This window comes from Chinchilla lanigera, unplaced genomic scaffold (genome assembly GCF_000276665.1).
Source record: "Chinchilla lanigera isolate Chin_1 unplaced genomic scaffold, ChiLan1.0 scaffold00017, whole genome shotgun sequence".
Classification (NCBI taxonomy): domain Eukaryota; kingdom Metazoa; phylum Chordata; class Mammalia; order Rodentia; family Chinchillidae; genus Chinchilla; species Chinchilla lanigera.
Genome location: NW_004955418.1, coordinates 2379894 through 2393936, shown reverse-complemented (window position 1 = coordinate 2393936; position 14043 = coordinate 2379894). Strand labels below are relative to the sequence as shown.

Sequence of the window (14043 nt, the reverse complement as noted above, 5' to 3'; positions counted from 1 at the left end):
AAAAAACCAAGCTTACTAATGACCCATGTAAAAGCCAAACCTAATTCATCTCTGAACTCTGCTATATGAAGCTCACCTAACCCCTCAATTGATAAACACCCAAACATGAGAGAATCACTTTAATGATGAGCAAATAACACAACTAATCAGTTGTTATTCCTGTAAGACAGAGCAGCTGCTAAAAAATAAAAATTTTTTTCATTTCTGGATCTCAACTTTTAATGAGGAAAGTCCTTTTTTATCAACACTATTACTTCAAAATTACTCAAAAACATTTTTTTCAGTCAGGTGCAGTGGCACAATCCTACAATCCTAGCTATTTGGGAGGTTGAGACACAAGGATCACAAATTTAAGGCCACCCTGGGCAGTTATAAGAGACCATTTCTCAAAATGAAAAAGGCTGGGTATTCAGTTCAGTGGCAGAGTGCTTGCCTATTATGTGCAAGACCCTGGGTTCAATCCCCAGTACGAAAAGGAAAAAAAGACAGCAGAGCAGTGAAGAGCAGCACACAGCACAGCAGACAGTGACAGAGCTAGTCTGGTTCAAAAAAATAGTTACGTTGCACTAGTAAAGAAGCAGGAGGAGGAAACTATGCCTGGGATGACCCTCTCCAATGTGCAGGGGTAAGAAAACAAGAAGTCCCAAGAAAAGTTCACTTTCTAAAATAAACATTTATTTTAAAACTATTTATTTACAGGAAAGGAGTATTTTAAAAGAAAAAACTTTTTTCAAAAATTGATCATTAATGAACGACTCCAGATCACCCAGGTAGATCTAGTCAAGATTCTAAAGTTTACAAAAATAAGTCCCATTGGATCAACTGTTTACTCTCTGGATCAAGAGAAGAACGCAGACTAGAAAACAATTCAGCCAATGTACAGGAATGGTAGAAATTAATTTAGGGACAAGAGAATATAAATGTACATAGTCTTACAAAAGCAATTTCCTTTCTTTAACACAATGGTGCCAGCTAATAACTACAAAACTCAGTTACAACCAAATAGTAGCTACTAGTAAAAATGAGGAAAGTCCTTTTTAACTTTAATAACTGATACTAAAAATACAAATAAGTAACTAGCAGGGAGCAAACTCCAAAAATCTCTATGGATTTATAGCGCACCAGGCAGCCACCATTTTGAAGACTTACCTTTGAGTACTTAAACACCTAAGTTTAAAAAATGGCTTCTGCACCAGCTACCCTCACTGAGCAAGCATTCTTTTGTCATTTATGGTTGTTTGAGATTATGGCAGAAGATCAGCCTGTAGTTCCTCATTGAAGAAACGCAGAACTCGATCAGTACTTCAGCAGTTAATCTGCAAAGAAAAAAAGCAATTATTTCAATTTCCCACATTTTTCACCATGCAAAGAGACTGAGATAAAAGTAAAATCCCCTTAGGAGGGCACCTATTTTTTCATTATGATCCATGTTCACTCTTTATTAGTGCAGAATGATTACATCCACCATGGGGAGTCGTCTGTTCATATAATGTATCTTAATTCTTTCTTCATCCCTTCCCCTACTCTCTGGTCTCTTACCTACCTCCATCTCTTGGTCCCCTTCCCTTCTACCTCCCTGTTTCACATCATCTTTTATTTTGCTCCTTAATTTACTTACATATTGGGTTTCTCATGTAAGACAACCCATGCTATATTTAAGCTTGGAAGTCTGACTTCTTTCACTTAACATCATGGTCTCAAGGTGTATCCATTTTCCTACAAATGACTCAGGTTTACCCTTTGTGGCAGAGCAGTATTCTACTGTGTGTAAATGCCACATTTTCTTTAACTGCCCTATTCATCTGCTGATGGAAAAATAGGCTGCTCTCACAATTTGGCTACTATGAATTATGCTATTAACATGGGTGGGTTTACATTTATTACTGTAATATGATGTCTTTAACTCTTTCAAGAAGATACCTAGAAAGGGAATAGCTGGGTCAAATGAAACTTCTGTTTTTTTATTTTTTGAGGAGCCTACAAAGTTATCTACTTTGAAAGGCATTTTTTTCTGCCTGAAAAATCTGTGACGTAGTTAAAGACAAAATCTTGCAAAGCCAAATTATGGTAGCTAAGTAGGATAAGAATCTTTCTGCTGTAGATAAATAAATGAATTTCAAGAAAGAATATTTCACTACCAAGATTATGCCATTCACATGAACCGTTTTCCTCAATGGACACTAAGTCTGCACACAAGTACCCTACTCTACCCCATTCGTTCCTCATTTCCTCATATGCTCAGAAGTAAACTTGAAGAATTTGAGATCAAAGAAGCAACATAACAGTGGCCACTTGAGCTTTCTGAGTTGGAGAACCAACAGCTCATACAGAAAAAGACAAAAAAACAGAACCTTCAAATACCAAGCCCACCACTTTGTAGATATGTGACCCAGAACAACTTCCACTGTCTCTCTGCCTAAGTTTCGCTGTATTAAACATACTTATACAGCTGTTAAGTTTAACTGAAACTTCAGAGAATTAGTCTCTTCTCCTTTGCATAATGCTGAAGGACTAGTAAATAAGCTGAGGGGAAAACTTAATATGTTTATTATTTGGTCTCATCAACCTCTGTTAAGTCCATTAACAAATCTATTAACAAACCTTTAATAAGATTAGTAAACTATACTACAGCACTCTACCCACACTTCAGGTAAACAGAAGAGGGGTAGCAGTGTGGTTTTCAAAACAGTCCTCTCAGTAGCACAGACCTCCAAGAAGGAACATCAAAATCTGAGCAGAAGGAAAACCACATTTCCACAGCAAATCTTTTACTAGATGATTACTTTCCAAAACATCCTGAAACACCTGCTGAAACATGTAGTTTATCTACCTGTCTATTCATCTAAAAAAAACAACTTCAAAGTGAAGTTATAGCCGGGTGTGGTGGGCATCCATGTAATCCTAGCACTTTGTGAGACTGAGGCTGGAGGATCACAAATTCAAGCCCAGGTGGGGCAACTTAGTGACTTAGTGAGTCCCTATTTCAAAATAAAACATAAAAATGGGCTAAGGGGGGCTGAGGATTTAGCTCAGCGGCACAGCGCCTGCCTGGCAAGCGCAAGGTCGTGAGTTCGGCTCCCGATACTGGGGAAAAAAAAAAAAAGGGCTAAGGATCTAGCTTAGTGCAAAGGTCCTGTGTTCAATACCAAGTCCCAATCAATCAATCCATCAATAGAAGTTATATTAAATATCCTTTATAAAGTTTAAATTTAGGGACAAGATATTTAATAAAGTTACTTTAAATGTCAAGTTGATACTCACACCACAGAGGGATTTTCTTGGCATACAATGAATGAAAACTTAGGAAGATTCTGTCAGCTGGAGTGTACCTCCAAGGTACAAACTCTGTATGTCCAAGATCCTTGGTTCAATCCCCAGTAAAAATAAATATCACATCCCTAAAATAGCTACTACAGCCAAGTGTGTAGACATGTCTGTAATCCCTGCATTTAGAAGACTGAGACAAGAGGATTGCCATAAATGCAAGGCCAGCGTAGGCTACAAAGTGAATGCAAGTCCAGCCCCAACTACATAGTGAGACCTTGTCTCAAAAAAACAAAACTAAATAAATAAAAATAGCTACTCTGAGCCAGGTGTGGTGCTTGCATGCCTGTAATCCCAGCACTTGGGAGGCTGAGGCAGGTGGATCACCGCAAGTTTGAGGCCAGCCTGAGACATAGTGAGTTCAAAGACAGTCAAACTACATAGCAAGACCTATCTCAAAGAAAAAAAAAACTTTACTGAACTCAACATTTTAAAATTGGTGAATAGGGGCTGGGGTTTAGCTCAGTGGCAAAGCGCCTGCCTGGCAAGCACAAGGTCGTGAGTTCGGTTCCCGGTACCGGAGAAAAACCAAAAAAATAAAAAAAATAAAATTGGTGAATGCTGTCATATACAAATTATACTTCAATAAAGCTGAAAATTCAAAAGAGGTATCACACAAATAAGGGCAGAGCACCTCTGTAAAACTTTTTCTTTCAGAGATAAGGTCTTGCTGGCTACTTGCTATGTAGTCCAGGTTGTCCTTGAACTTGCAGTGATCCTGCTGTACCTCTCAAGTGCTGGGATTACAGGCATATGCCACCATGTCCAGCTACTAGCGTATTTTTTGTAACAGCGTATGATTTTTTTTTTTTTTGCAAGACAGAGTCTCGCTATGTAGTTCATGGTGGCCTTGAATTCACTATGTAGTCCAGGCCGCCCTCAAACTCAACAATCTTCCTGCCTCGGCCTCAGGAGTACTGTGACGCCCAGGTAACAACATATGACGTTTTAGAAATACACTTTTCTACCACAAAAGATTTTTGCTACTGTATTAAAAGAACCTACTCTGAAGGCCCTACTATGTTAATCTAGCACATTCAAAAATCACTAAATTTTCCATACAGCATAACTAAGTAACACAAAATTAAAGGTACACTAACAGTCAGGCACAGTGCCACATGCCTATAATCCTAGCACTCTGCAAGGAGTGACAGTTGTTCAAGGACAGCGTGAGCTATATACTGAATTTAAGGCCAGACTAGAATACAGCAAGAGCCAATAGGGGTAGAGGGGTGTGCTGCACTAAAAACATTAGTTTTAGACACCAGTATAAAGTCTTCTCAAACAGTTTTAACAAAATATTACAACAGTAAGATAAGATCTGCAGGAAAGTCTTATTTTACAAATAAGGCAACTTGTAGTAAGAGCACTATCTGCCAAGATAAATTGTCATTTTCATGTAAGTTCTACCATCAAATGCAAGAGAAACAACAGAACACTTCAACCCCAAATTTTTTGTTTTTTTGTGTCTTCTTGAGACAGGGTCTCGCTATGCAGTTCAGGCTGGCCTTGAGCTCACTTTGTAGCTCAGGCTGGTCTCTTAACTCGCAACCATGCTCCTGCCTCAGCCTCCGGAGTGAGTGCTGGAATTACAGGCATGCTCCACCACGCCCGGTTCAACCCAAAATATTTTGACAAAATAAAATATAATTCACATAGAAAGGTTTTATCTCAGTAATTGTTAAAGCCAATACATAAATCCCTGTATCACTGGTACACAAAGAGGAAAAGGCAGCAAGGAGCTGGATCTCAAAATGATAAACCATAGGAACAAAGATTTATGTACGTAGCCTGAACTTGTAAGTTTGTAGACTATATCTGACTACATCACTGAACCAAAGTTAAAGGGAAATACATTTCTCCCTACTCTATAAATTCAGCTTTTCACTAGGCCAAGCTCTTTTAAAAAAAAAAAAAATTAAAAAAAAATTACTATAGCGAAGTAAAAAGCACTGTACTCATTCATTAAAAAAGGGGGTACTACAGAAGTTGCCAATATGCTAAATTAGTGGTTCTTCCTGGCCTAAGAAACTGAGAATAGCGTAAGCAGTCTGAAGATGTTTAATTAAAAGGTTGAACAAACATCTCAAAAGCACATAAACTTACCTGCCAAATGTACATAGATGTTACTTTAATTAGGAAGACATCAAGTCATTTAAATCTATTATTAAATTCACATTGACTTGTTAAGTAATTTATAAGATACCAACTATAGTACAACTAACACAATTGAGGACTAGAAAATTTTTGAATTAAAGAACTGCTTTTGCTCAAAAGGTTAAGGATTTCTCTGTCCTATTTCTTGCAACAATGATGAAATACCATCATCCTTACCCTAAGGAAGGGAAAAATTCTCCAGGGTGATCTCACTGAACAGTAATGAACAATGGAATCAAGCATATTCAGTAGGACTACAATTGCAAACAACCACTAAATATGAAGTATTTCATGTAGAGACAGTTCATTATTCCTTTTATTCAAAATTTAAAAAAAAAAAATCAATTACCTCTAGAGATAACCTATTAGTAAACTGCCAGAATAATTTTGAGATATTCTCAAAAGTGTTTCATGGCCAGTTATTTTATGACCTTCAACCATAATTTCAAGCTATTTAAATCAAAACAAAAGTAACAAAGTCGGGCCAGGCGTAGGGTGCACTCCTGTAATCCCAGTACTCGTGCACTCAGGAGGCTGAGTTCAAGGCTGAGTTCGAGTTTGAGTTTGAGACCAGCCTGGGCTACAAAGTGAGCTCAAGGCCAGCCTGAACTGCATATCGAGACCTTGTCTCAAAAAGACCAAAAAAAACCAAAAAAAAAAAAAAAAACAAGTCATAAAAAAAAAAAAAAAAAAAAAAAAAAAGTAACAAAGTCACATAAGGGGATAGAACTCCCAGAGCCTAAATTCGCTCATCTTCCTATTTCCTTACCACTAAAATCTAATCCACATTCTCCTGCACAAGTCTTCAACTGTTTTCTACTGTCTCTACCTCTAGACTCCGTATCTTTCTTTTTTCTTCCCCTAGTACACAGGAATGAACCCAGGACTAAAAGCCCCAGCCCTTTTATTTTTGAGACAGGGTCTCACTAAATCACTCAATTGCCTAGGCTGCACTCAAACTTGTGATTCTCCTGACTCAGACTCCCAAAGTGCTGAGATTACAAGCATGTGCCACCACTCAAGTTTTCTGGTCATCAAATTGTTTTTCTGGTGTGAGAAACCAAAAGTATAAATAACGTCCAAAATGTGTAATAGGTATTATGAAATAGGAAAAAAAAAATGCTCAAATGAGGTGAGCAAGGGACAGGGGAAAGGGAAAAGGAAAGAAAGGAAAAGTTTTAAAAAAAAAAGGAGAAAAGAAGGAAACAATAGAAACAAAGCTTTTGTAAATGGGGAGGCGAGTAGGCATTGAAGGGGGGATAAGAAAAAAAAAGTTATATCATGTACAGGTACGATTTTCTATGACGAATGTGATTATTATGTGTATCTATAGTGTACCAATAAAATCTAATTTTAAAAACATTTTTTTTCTGGTCAAAAAAAAAATTGTCCCCATAAATGTATGTGTATTTCTAAACTAGAGTAATGAATAATAACACACTATTACATACATAATACACATAAAAGTAAATTTTAAGAAGTTTCAAAATAAATAGTAACATTATTTGGTTGTGGGGGGATAATTAGGGATTGAACCCAGCTAGCACCAAACTACAAAGTCAGTCCTTTTTTATATTTTAATTGTGAGACAGGGTCTCAGTAAGTTGCCCAGGCTGGGCTCAAACTTACAATCCTACTACCTCATGTCTCACAGAGCTGGGACTGCAGGTTTGCACGTCCATTTTATTATTATACAGATGGACACTTTCACAGATCATCCTGCACATCCACAGTGCCAGGACCTCGCTTTGGAGAACAGTGATCTAAAATACAGACCTCCAATTTTATTTTTTATTTTTTGGTTTTTATCCGGTACCACGAATCAAACTCATGACCTTGCGCCTGCCAGGCAGGCGCTGTGCCACTGAGCTAAATCCCCAGCCCCCAATTTTATTTTTTTATTTTTATTTTTTGTTGTTTTTCTTCCAGTACCAGGAATCGAACTCACAACGTTGCGCTTGCTGGGCAGGCGCTGTGCCGCTGAGCTAAATCCCCAGCCCTTTGACCTCCAATTTTAGTGTACATCACAACCATGTGTGGATGAGGAGGCATCTGTTCAATGTACAGTTTGCAAAACTGCAACCCAAATGTAGCATCTGAGAGGCTGGCTTGGGTCTTTATATATTTAACAAGGTCTTGCCCGGCGTGGTAGTGCGCGCCTGTAATCCCAGCACTCGGGAGGCTGAGGCAGGAGGACTGTTGCAAGTTTGAGACCAGCCTGGGCTACAAAGTGCGCTCAAGGCCCGCCTGAACTGTATAGCAAGACCCTGTCTCAGAAATACCAAAAAAAAAAAAAAATTTAAGGTCTAAAGGAAATCATAATGGATACAGTTTTAAGAACCTCTGGCAAACCAAGATAAACTCATAGTTCCTTCGTACTGGTATGACCTACAAGTACTTCACTTGCCTGCCACTCCTCCACTCCTGCTCTTCAGCAATCTTGTCTACTTCAAGTTCACATCCACACGCTCACGTTTTGTTTTTTCTGCTTGGAGCCCAAAACTCAACACCACGACCAACCCAACTTTGTTTATTAAACTTGCATTGATTTTCAAGTCACAACTCTTAACTTCCCTTTTCCAGCCTTCCCCAACTTCCTATGGCAGACACTTTTCCTATGATCCTAATACATACTCTAACTTTTTAGCAATTATTCCACAGAATTTTTTAAAATCCTGTCTACATCTCCTAAGAGATCTTTAAAAGCAAGGACATTATCATTTCACCTTTGAATCCCTTAAAGCCCTTGCACAACAGCTGGCACATAATTTGGTTTTTAAAATATATGCTGAATAAAGATATAATTGAGATGGAACAATATTGGCTATGCCAAAGTTAAGACTTACAAGCAGAGGTATCTTAAGTATTAAAAACTAAAATACAAGAAGTGGCTGCTAAGTCTACTTTAGCAACAACTGAAGATAATTCAAAAAGAGAAAGCAACTATCATAGAATCTCTATAATCATTTCACAAATTATTTCTCAGACTTAGAACAATGCTGTATATCTTAGTACATATTTATGTCATATAAATATGTATGTATTTATGTAATGTATGTATTTATGTATGTAAATACACTATACTAAAAAAAGTATTATGAGCCTCAAATCACATAGCTGTATTTCAGAATTTATAAAAATGTGAAAACAATTTGCCACAGGATCTATCTGCAAGTCTTTCTCTTTCCTGCAAATCTTTCATTTGTTTTCTTGAGATAGTGTTTCATTAAGTAGTTCAGACTAATTCAAACTGGTATAAGTACCCTACAAGGACCTCACACTCTGATCCTTCTGCCTTAGGTGCCAGAGTGCTAGGATTACAGACATGGACTACCATGCTCAACTTCTTTCCTGCAAATCTTTCTAATGAAAGTAATTCATATCTTAAGAAACGAAAACATTTTAAATGAGCACTAATACAAAGGCAAAAAGCCCTCTCAGGCTTGGGGAACACTAACTACGATCAAGTTGAAATACCACAGTTCCTTTTTTGACACCAAGTAATCCTCTCCCCTCAACTCCTAGCTTATTATACTCACACATCTTATAAACCAACCACACAGTTCTCATTCAAAAAGCCAAGGAAACAATAAGGTGCATGGATTTGGTCTCCAGGTCTAGATGAAGAAACTTCCCCAAAGGATTTAGTCTCCATATTGAGACATATGCCAACAGACAGACCTGGAATTCTACAAGGTTCACAAATACTGTAGCATGTAAAACAAAAGAGGTGAGACTGGTAGAAGAATGTTTAATCCTACTTATGAAGGTATGAAGAAAGGTGACAATTCAAAGACTTCTCTCCTAGGCCAGGCATGGTGGCGCACACCTGTAATCCCAGCACTCGGGAGGCTGAGGCAGGAGGATCATTGCAAGTTTGAGATCAACCTGGGCTACAAAGTGAGTTCAGGACCAGCCTGAACTGCACAGTGAGACCCTGTCTCAAAAAGACAAAAAAAAAAAAAAACCCAAGGACTTCTCTCCTAAAAAACACTAGGATTAGAAAATGAGCCAAACGTGGTGGTGCACACTTGTAATCCCAGCACTCTGAGAGGCTAAGGCAGGAAGATCACATTCCAGGCCAGCCAGGATAACACAGCTGGTTAAAAAATTTTAAAAGGGGTAGTGTAAAGATCGTAGGTTCAACCCCCAGTACCACAAAAACAAACAAAATATCTTGCTCTGCAAAAAAGGGAAGCTGGTGAAAAAGTAGTGGGTATAATCACTAGATTGTGAACTTTGATCAAAAAATATACAAAAAACCAAGACTTCATCTTTGTTTTTCCAGTTCAGAACCCCTGCCAACAACAGAACCTGTGTCCCTGCATTTGCACTACATTTCCAATACTTTCCAGTTTATTACCCAACAGAATCAATCTTTCTCAGAGGAGGAAGCAAATGCTCTGGGAGCTAAAGAAACTGGTGCACAGTTACCAATCAACCAGTGACTAGAACTCTTGTCCGTTGTACTTTGGGTAGATGCCTTTTATAAGCAACAACTACAGTTCTCACTAAAAACTGTTTAGAATTTCATTCAAATGTATTAAGCTACACAGAGGGAATTCATATCTATTTAATGTTCCAGCTACGAAGAGTTGATGCATTAAAACAGCCTTTATTACAGAGTGTATTCCATTCTAAACATCCTTCATTAATTCCATTTCCAATCAAAAGTCAGCTACTCATTAACCTATGGCCTCTCTTGGGGAAGCCCCCACCCTTCTCAGGCTTGGGGAACACTGTCTACCATCAAGTTCAAATACCACACTTTTTTTTGACACCAAGTAACCCCCTCCCCTCAACTCCTAGCCTGTTATAAAACTTTATAAATGAAAAAGGCTCTTTCAAAAGCATTTACTCATTGATGAAAACAGTGCCTTCATTTAATGGGTATTTTAAATATTTTGTGATGGAAAGAGGTTGTTGCTACTGATGCATGTTTAGCTGAGATCTAAATGTAGACAAACTAAATCTTTTTCTTGCAGCGGGGTGGGGGGGGTTCCGGTACCGCAAATCGAACTCACGACCTGGCGCTTGCCAGGCAGGTGCTGTGCCGCTGAGCTAAATCCCGAGGCCCCGACAAACTAAATCTTTTCAGATAAAAAATCAGCCTCTTCACTGTTTATCCATGTGTAAAATAGAAATTTTCTTATTTTTATAAAAAAAAAACTTCAGTATTTTACTCACCTTCAAAAATGTTAGGTTTTCATATAAGATTTAACTTGGCCAGGCATGGTGGTGCACACCTGTAATCCCAGCATTTGGGAGGCTGAGGCAGGAGGATTGCCACAAGTTCAAGGCCTGCCTGGAGTACACAGTGAGTTCAAACCCAGCCTGAACTATACAGCAAGATCCTCTCTCAAAAAAAAAAAAAAAAAGGCAGTTCCTCAGAGTATTAAAATTACCACATGATCCAGCAATTCCACTTCTGGGTGTATACCCAAAAGAAATGAAATCAGGGACTTGGAAGTTATTTGCACATCCATACAGCAGCATCATTCCAAACTCCCGAAGATGTAAACAGCCCAAATATCTAGCAACAGATGAATGGGTTAATGAAATGTGGTACATACACACAATGGAACATTCAGCCTTATAAAAGAAATTCTGATATACGCTAAAATATGGTTGAATCTGGACTGGCAGCATAGCTCAAGGGTAGAGTGCACATCTGGCATGTCCAGCACCAAACAACACATGTACCTTCAAAACATTATGCTACGTGAAATAAGCCAGAAGCAAAGGAACAAATGTTGTATGAGTCCACCTACTCGAAGTACCTAGACTAGACAAATTCACAGAGAAGGGCCGGGGATATAGCTCAGTGGCACAAGTGCCTGCCTGGCAAGCACAAGGTGCTGAGTTCAATTCCTGGCACCAAAAAAAAAAAAAAATTCACAGAGAAAAACAGGGGTTATGGAGATTAGGGGAAATAGGAAATGAGTTAACCTAATGGGTACAGAGTTTCTGTATGAAATAGTTGTGGAAATAAGTAGTGATATTTACACAATATTACACATGTACGTAACACTACTGAACTCTACTCTTAAAAATGGTTAAAATTACCAGGCATGGTGGCACACACTTGTAATCTCAGCCCAGGGAAGCTGAGACAGGAGAATCACTGCAAGTTGGCTGCCAGCCTGGGCTACGTACTGAGTTCAAGAACAGCCTGAACTACATAGCAAGACCCTGTCTCAAAAAAAGAAAAAAACAAACAAGTAAATAAACAAATAAATAAATATGGGTTTTTTTTGTTGTTTTTTTTTTTTTTTTTCGGTTTTTGGATTTTTTTTCCAGTACCGGGAATCGAACTCATGACCTCGCGCTTGCCAGGCAGGCGCCGTGCCGCTGAGCTAAATCCCCAGCCTAAATAGATGTTTTTTAAAAGGTTAAAATAGTTAATGCTACATTATGCCTATTTTGCCACAACAAAATGATAAATTTCATGTTATGGATATTTTACCTGATTTTTTTTCTACTAGGGATTCAACCCAAGGTCTTCATTCTTCTCTGCATTCCCCATTTTTTTAATGTTTTATTTTGAAACAAGGTCTTACTAAGTCGTGACTCAAGGCAGGCTCTAACTTTCCAGCCTTCTGCCTCAGTCCCCAAAGAGTGCTGGCATTACAGGCACGTGCTTTGATGGCTGGCTGCCAATCTTTTAAGGATTCTTGAGGAGCTGGAGATGTTCTTCAGGGGCAAAATGTCTGCTTACCGTATGTGGACCTGGGTTCCACCCCCCGGATAACAAAAAAGATACTTTTTTTAAGACCCTGTCTCAAAAAGAACCAGAAAAAAAAAAAAAGAACTGCGGGCTGATTGTGGATGTGCTATGTTTTGTTCTCTGTTACCAGACCAGACTGACTAGACATGAATTCATCATGTTGTTGTTCTGATGCTCAAATCCTTAAAATGGTTCCCTTTTGGTATAGTGGAGTCACACCTTATAAGTTGGTTAGGTTTTAAAGACTGCTGAAGGACAAAATTAAGCACGCTCAAAGCGATCCTTACAGCCAGGTGTGGTGGCCCATGCCTGTAATCTGAGTGCTCCAGAGGCTGGGAGGCTGAGACAGGAGGATGGTTTGAGTTTGAGGCTAGCCTGGGCTACAAAGTGAGCTCAAGGCCAGCCTCAACTGCATAACAAGACCCTGTCTCAAAAAGACAGGAAAGAAAAAAGCGATCCTTCCTTTTCTAGTATTAATAATGATACTGTTTAAATATGTGCGTCTTTTTGCCAATAGGTATGGTCAGGTTTATGTAAATGTATTGCCAATTCCATCCCAATCTAAAGTGTAAGCTCCACAAGAGCAGAGTTCTTTTCTTTGTTCATAAATATATATCCAGAGCCTAGAACAGGGCCTAAAACACAATCAACATTGAATAAAGATTTATTCAATGAATGAAAAAAAAATTTAAGTAATTTTTGTAGTAACTTACACTGTTAAGGTCCCTAATTTTAAAACTGGTGTACAATAGGGGAGCCAGGCACAGCTGGATTGAGGTTATTTGTAAGTGATAAAGGAGTTGTCATTTTATTGGCAGGGAAACACAACTCACTACAATTCGCTTCAGCCATTTTGTCTTAAACCAACACTTTAATAAAAAAAAAAAAGTCCTTTCACCCAGTGATGAATTTTATGTCACTGTGATATGCCCTTCTACATCATTCAAGAATTTAAAATGTATCAACTGGATGCCTAATTGTTAAGACAGTTAAACTGGAGAAAAATTCGCCCTAATCGCAAAAAAGACGGAAAGATAAAGAAAGGGCGCTTAACGGATACACAAACACTGACCAGCTTATTCAGCTCCACTCAACAAGTACCTCGCACTGTGAGACACCCAGGCCAACAAGTATTTCAAGGTTACAAAAAGGAAGGTGAAGGCATAGTTTCACGTTAACCCAAACCGCAGAAACTCAAATAATTCAAAATCACCCTTTACCGTCTGCCTCCAAAAGCAAACGCACCCGCTGCAGAACGCTAACAGCCTGCATTCGTGTGGTTTCGGCTACCACCTTTCGCTTACCTCCTTAAAGTACGCTTTATGCCCAACTTTTTTCACTAATCAGACGGCTTGATGGGGAGCCAAATGAAATTATGAACAGTTTTCCTAAAAGTCGTCTTGGTCTTTTTTTCCTTTTAAGAGTCGGAAGAGGTACTGGGGAACAGGAAAAGCTCCCGAGAGGCAGGAGGGGTCCCCAATGTGCGGCCAAGTCGTCTTGCTTGTGGCTGACTACGAACAAAAAGAGTTTCACACCCTCCCGCGAGGCAGGAGCTAGACGACTCGACTTCCCGTGCCCTCGTCTAGGGACGAGGCGCCCCTGAAACTGCACGCCGTACAAAGGGCCCCTGCGGCCGGCGCGCCCGACGAGGCCCTCTCCTCTGCTCGCAGCAATTTAAGGAAGTCAACAACCGCCCGGCTCACGTGACCCAAAAAAGGGGCGCAGCCAGGCCAGACAGAAACCACACCGCTTTTTTTCCTGCATCAACCCCACTGTCCAGCGCGACCGACGCGGGCTCGGGGCGGGGCGGCGGGCAGCCGAGGGCAGCCGCGGGG

At 39.3% G+C, this 14043-nt stretch overlaps 1 protein-coding gene across 9 annotated transcripts in view; it reads right to left on the bottom strand.

Moving 5' to 3' along the window:
• Fam13b (family with sequence similarity 13, member B) overlaps positions 1-14043 on the bottom strand; it is a 76537-nt gene that overhangs the window by 61023 nt on the left and 1471 nt on the right. For 8 of the 9 annotated variants that reach the window (XR_001233529.1, XM_005382138.2, XM_005382140.2 and 5 more), the window contains exon 2: positions 1150-1316. The gene's annotated coding sequence lies outside the window, so the exon portion shown is untranslated. Of the gene's footprint in view, positions 1-1149; positions 1317-13512; positions 13959-14043 lie in introns of those variants that run through there. The other variant, XM_005382136.2, reaches the window with a different exon arrangement.